This window comes from Ascaphus truei, chromosome 1, assembly GCF_040206685.1.
Source record: "Ascaphus truei isolate aAscTru1 chromosome 1, aAscTru1.hap1, whole genome shotgun sequence".
Taxonomy (NCBI): Eukaryota; Metazoa; Chordata; class Amphibia; order Anura; family Ascaphidae; genus Ascaphus; species Ascaphus truei.
In genome coordinates, this window is record NC_134483.1 from 380,624,853 (window position 1) to 380,631,242 (window position 6,390).

A 6,390-nucleotide genomic window follows, 5' to 3' on the forward strand; every position below is an offset into this window, starting at 1 on the left:
TTTATAGTTGTGTGTGTATATACATCTATAGTTATGTATGTATGTATGTGTGTATATATTTATAGATATGTGTAAGTTATAGTTGTGTGTGTATTTTTATTGTGTGTGTGTTTATGTGTATATATATAGTTGTGTGAAAAAGAAAGTACACCCTCTTTGAATATTATGGTTTTACATATCAGGACATAATAACAATCATCTGTTCCTTAGCAGGTCTTAAATTCAGGTAAATACAGCCTCAGATGAACAACAACACATGACATATATATATATATATATATATATATATATATATATATATATATATATATATATATATATATATATGTATGTATATATGTATATATGCATGTATATATATATATATAATAAAAAATGAATAAACGATACCGTTCTGTGGCTAACAAAATGCTTTTATTTGTGCAAGCTTTCAAGATACACTGATCTCTTCTTCCAGCGATGTTACAATGAATAAAGCAAGCAAAGGGTTTACTTAAAAACAGTGTCTCTTGGAATGTTATCTGTGCTTGTCCCTCCCCGGTATCGTCTATTCATTTTTGATTATTGAAGCTCGGCTAACACGGTACATATATATGTATATATATATGTGTATATATATATATATATATATATATATATATATATTGTGACAGAAACCAGGGGATGGTAATAAATTCCGTATATAGGGCTCCCAGGATACTAGACAGTTTCTATCCTGTTTGGCCTGGGAGTGCAGCCTTATAATACATACACTCCATCCCACAGTTTGGCAAGCGCTGGAACTGAGGGATGAGAGATCCAGACCAGAGTTTGTCTGCTGCCTGATTTCTGTCACCTGTCATGCTAATTAGGAATCAGGTATGAAAGACTGATTTCCTGTTTGCTCTGGTCTCCCCACAAGAGCCAGGAGGCTGGAAGGCTGCTGAACTACAGAGGGGAGAAGCCTCTTCCCCAAACAGGTTCAATCTTTCTGTTCATTTGTGTAAGACTGCAAAAGTACCGTGTTTTGATGTTGGAAGTGGAAAAGCCACTTCCAACCCTGAGTCAGGGATATCTAAGTTAAGTTATCGCTCAGGTGAGCAGCTTTTGTTTTGATCTGTTTTCTGTTGTATGCACTGTGGCAGTCTCAGTGCCTGGGACTGAATAAACCAGGCATAGCCTGTTTAAAGGAACAGTACGTGACGCCTCATCATTTAACCTACCCTAAAAGACCGTGTTCTAAACAGTCCCGGACAAACGACGGAGCCCCGGAGTAAGCCGTTTGTCACATATGGTGGAGAATGCGGGCAGAGCACTAGGGGGTCTGCGGGTTGAAGAACTTTGAAAAAAAAAAAAGTTTTTTTCATCCTCTGCAAACAAGATGGAAGACGTGGTGGGTGCGCTGGTACGCAATGTCGCTGCCCAGAAAGACGCGAATGAAACCCAGCAACAGCTGTTAATAGCCCAGCAAGAAACTAATGCAAACCAGCAGCAGACGAATGCAGCCCAGCAACAGCTGCTAATAGCCCAGCAAGAGATTAATGCCAACCAGCAACAGGCGAATGCCAACCAGCAACAGGCGAATGCAAACCAGCAACAGACGAATGAAGCCCTGCAAAACGCGAATGCAAACCAGCAAGAGACAAACCGCTTGCTGAGAGAGGAGCAACAGCGGTTCGCTCAGGGCTTACAGCAGGAACTCGAGATCCTGAGGCGGACTATCAGTAACCTTCCACTGGCAGCGGCAGCCCCAGTACCGAAAATGACCAGGGCAAGCCACTACCTTCAGAAGATGGGACCCTCGGATGATGTGGAAGCCTATCTTCTCATGTTTGAACGCACGGCACAGAGAGAGGGATGGCCAGAAGCTGAGTGGGCTGGTCTAATCGCACCCTTCCTAAGCGGCGAACCCCAGAAGGCTTACTTTGATCTAGAGCCAGCCGAAGCTAACGTCTATGCAAAATTGAAGTTCGAGATCCTCGCCCGCCTCGGCGTAACCACGGCTGTTCGCGCCCAAAGGTTTCACGCATGGTCCTTCACGATGGATAAAGCCACCCGAAGCCAGATGTATGACCTCATCCACCTCGCCCGGAAGTGGCTACAACCCGAGATCAACTCAGCCAGCCACATCGTGGAACGGTTGGTCATGGACCAGTTCTTGAGGAAACTTCCCTCTGCCTTACGCCGTTGGGTCAGTCGGAGTGACCCCCACAATGCGGATGAGCTTGTGGCCCTCGTAGAAAGGTACAATGCAGCAGAAGAGCACCCGCAACCCACAGTCGTGGAGCAACCCCACTACCCGAGGTTCCAGGACTCTTCCAGAGACGGTAAAAGGGTACCGGGGTTAAGGGGCGCTGAAGAGCGGCGACCACCTTCACGCAGCACCAGCAACAGTGGTTCGCACACTAAGGGCAATAGCCAACATGGGGAGCCGGGAAAAGGCTCTAAGTGGGACACAGACTATGTACCTAAATGTGTAAATTGTCATGAGAGGGGCCACACAGCAAAAATCTGCCCACTAAATGATGAGCCCATGCAATGCAACAGCGTGGAACCTTATTCGCTGTTGTCCCAATGTATGGGCCCTAGCCCAGAGGACCCCTTGAATAACCATCTGTGGGCATTTGTAAAGGTTAATGGTAAGAGGGTTCGGGCACTTCTTGACTCTGGGAGCATGGTCACACTAGTGTCCGAATACCTCTTGCCCATTAAGAAGAAACAGGGAAACAGTTCACAAAGAGTGGCAATTTGTTGTATACATGGGGATAATCATGAATATTCCACTGTTGATGGTTTTTTTGAAACAGAGTTTGGTTCTTTAGATTTCGAGGTGGGTATTGTACCCAAACTGGCACATGATGTGTTAATAGGGACCGACTTTCCCCATTTTCTAAAAATGTGGTCCCCCGCTCAGAATAGCGCCCAGAGTTCAATAGCGGACCATAACGAAGTATTAGAAGAAACAAATCCTTTCCCTTTTTCAGAAATGGAGGTTGACGAGGGCCCAAATAAGAAGGGGGAAAAGGAGGAGTGCTGTAAAATTCCCTTCCCCATCACTACTTTGGTAGGGAATACCCCAAATCAAGATGTTGAGCAGACACTTACCACCCCAGAACCGGATAAGACCCTCGCTGACCTAGAGGTCAGTCCTGGGAGTTTTAAGAAGGCCCAGTGGGAGGACCCCACATTAGCGGTAGCAAGGGGAAATATACGGGACCAGAATAGTACTCCTGGCCAACCAGATAGGTCACTTGCTTACCCCTACTTCGAGGTAGAGAACGACCTAGTATATCGGGTTGATAAAAGGAAATCAGTTACAACTAAACAATTGTTGGTACCACGGACATTCCGTAACGTAGTATTACACCTCGCACATAGTCATCCATTGGGGGGACACCTAGGGGTGGAAAAGACAAAAGAAAAGGTTCTCCGAAGCTTCTATTGGCCTGGGGTTCTGGCAGAAATTACGAATTATTGTTCCTCATGCCCAGAATGTCAGATCACCGCCCCGTTCAAGGCGTACCGCAGCCCATTGGTACCCCTTCCCATAATAGAGGTACCATTTGACCGGATTGCTATGGATTTAGTAGGACCCCTAATAAAGTCTGCTAGGGGACATCAGCATATATTGGTAATATTAGATTATGCCACCCGATATCCGGAGGCAGTTCCCCTACGTAGCACCTCAGCTAAAAACATAGCAAAAGAGTTAGTAGTTCTGTTTTCCCGGGTCGGGATTCCTAAAGAGATTCTATCTGACCAGGGAACACCATTTATGTCCCAAGTAACGAAAGAGCTATGTAAACTCCTAAAAATTAAGCATCTCAGAACCTCAGTCTATCATCCACAAACAGATGGTTTAGTGGAAAGGTTCAATAAAACCTTAAAGAGCATGTTACGGCGGGCGGTTGATAAAGATGGGAAAAACTGGGATTGTTTGTTACCGTACCTGTTATTTGCCATTAGGGAAGTTCCCCAATCATCCACTGGCTTCTCCCCGTTTGAACTATTGTATGGCCGACACCCAAGGGGCTTACTGGATATAGCCAAAGAGACTTGGGAACACGAGGTTACCCCTTACAGAAGTGTAATAGAGCATGTTGCCCAGATGCAGGACCGCATTGCTGCAGTCCTACCCATAGTGAGGGAACACATGGAGAAAGCTCAAGAAGCACAGAGGAATACATATAATAAGGGTGCTAGGGTCAGAATTTTTTCTCCAGGTGATAGGGTACTAGTTCTGGTTCCCACCGTGGAGAGTAAATTCCTTGCTAAATGGCATGGGCCATATGAGGTCTTGGAAAGAGTGGGAGAAGTAAATTATAAGGTAAGACAGCCAGGTAGTAGGAAACCTGAGCAAATTTACCATATAAACCTACTCAAGCCCTGGAAAGATAGAGAAGTCTTGTTAACCCTAGTACCCCCAGGTCCGTCAGAGAATCAAGAAACTGACCCAGAGGTTAGCATAGCTGAAACCCTGTCTGTTCATCAGAAACGAGAGGTTCAGAATTTAGTGAAAAGAAACAAAGAAATCTTCTCTATACGGCCAGGTAGAACTAGCGTAATTGAACATGACCTAGTCTCTGAACCGGGGGTCCGAGTTAACCTTAAACCGTACCGAATCCCAGAGGCCAAAAGAAAGGCTATAAGTTTAGAGGTTAAAAAAATGCTAAAACTAGGTGTAATTGAGGAATCCCAAAGTGGGTGGAACAGCCCTATAGTCTTAGTCCCAAAGCCAGATGGTACAACAAGGTTTTGTAATGACTACCGGAAACTAAACGCGGTGTCAAAATTTGATACTTATCCTATGCCCAGGGTAGATGAACTTGTAGAGAGACTGGGCAAAGCCCGATATCTCACAACCCTAGACCTAACAAAAGGGTACTGGCAGGTTCCCCTCACAGAAAGGGCAAAAGAAAAGACAGCCTTCTCAACCCCAGACGGCCTCTTTCAGTATAAGGTGTTGCCTTTTGGCTTACATGGAGCTCCCGCCACATTCCAAAGAATGATGGATAAAATTTTAAAACCACATGCTCGGTATGCTGCCGCCTACCTGGATGATGTGGTAATCCATAGTGAAGATTGGCAATCCCACCTTCCAAAGGTACAAGCTGTGCTTGACGCAGTCCGGTCTGCTGGACTAACTGCTAACCCCGCTAAATGCACTATTGGTCTGGAGGAGGCCAAGTATCTGGGATATTCTATTGGCAGAGGTTTACTCAAACCCCAAACACTCAAAGTGGAGGCGATACAAAATTGGCCAAGGCCAGTTACAAAAAAACAAGTAAGGACCTTTTTGGGGTTAATTGGGTACTATAGAAGGTTTATTCCCAATTTTGCAACTAAGGCAACCCCACTAACTGACCTCACAAAAGCAAGAGGACCGCTAATGGTAAAGTGGTCCCCCGAAACCGAACAGGCCTTTAGAAGCCTGAAAGAAGCTCTCTGTGCCCAACCAGTGTTGGTCACACCTGACTTCTCCAAAGAGTTCGTAGTCCAAACCGACGCATCTGAGGTAGGGCTGGGGGCGGTACTCTCCCAGGAGTCTCAAGGTGAGGAGCACCCCATCCTTTATTTAAGTAGGAAACTAAATCCCCAGGAGAAAAATTACTCCATAGTAGAGAAAGAGTGTCTCGCAATAAAGTGGGCTGTAGAGACGCTCAAATACTACCTGTTGGGGAGAAAATTCCGGTTGGTCACAGATCATGCACCCCTTACCTGGATGTGTCAAAACAGGGAAAAGAATGCTAGAGTGACCAGGTGGTTCCTAAGCCTACAACCCTTTAAATTTTCTGTGGAACACAGGTCAGGGCACAAACATGGCAATGCTGACGGGTTGTCAAGGATGCACTCCCTAATATCCATGGTCGCTCATCCCTTGAGGTCTGAGCTGGGGGGGAGGATATGTGACAGAAACCAGGGGATGGTAATAAATTCCGTATATAGGGCTCCCAGGATACTAGACAGTTTCTATCCTGTTTGGCCTGGGAGTGCAGCCTTATAATACATACACTCCATCCCACAGTTTGGCAAGCGCTGGAACTGAGGGATGAGAGATCCAGACCAGAGTTTGTCTGCTGCCTGATTTCTGTCACCTGTCATGCTAATTAGGAATCAGGTATGAAAGACTGATTTCCTGTTTGCTCTGGTCTCCCCACAAGAGCCAGGAGGCTGGAAGGCTGCTGAACTACAGAGGGGAGAAGCCTCTTCCCCAAACAGGTTCAATCTTTCTGTTCATTTGTGTAAGACTGCAAAAGTACCGTGTTTTGATGTTGGAAGTGGAAAAGCCACTTCCAACCCTGAGTCAGGGATATCTAAGTTAAGTTATCGCTCAGGTGAGCAGCTTTTGTTTTGATCTGTTTTCTGTTGTATGCACTGTGGCAGTCTCAGTGCCTGGGACTGAATAAACCA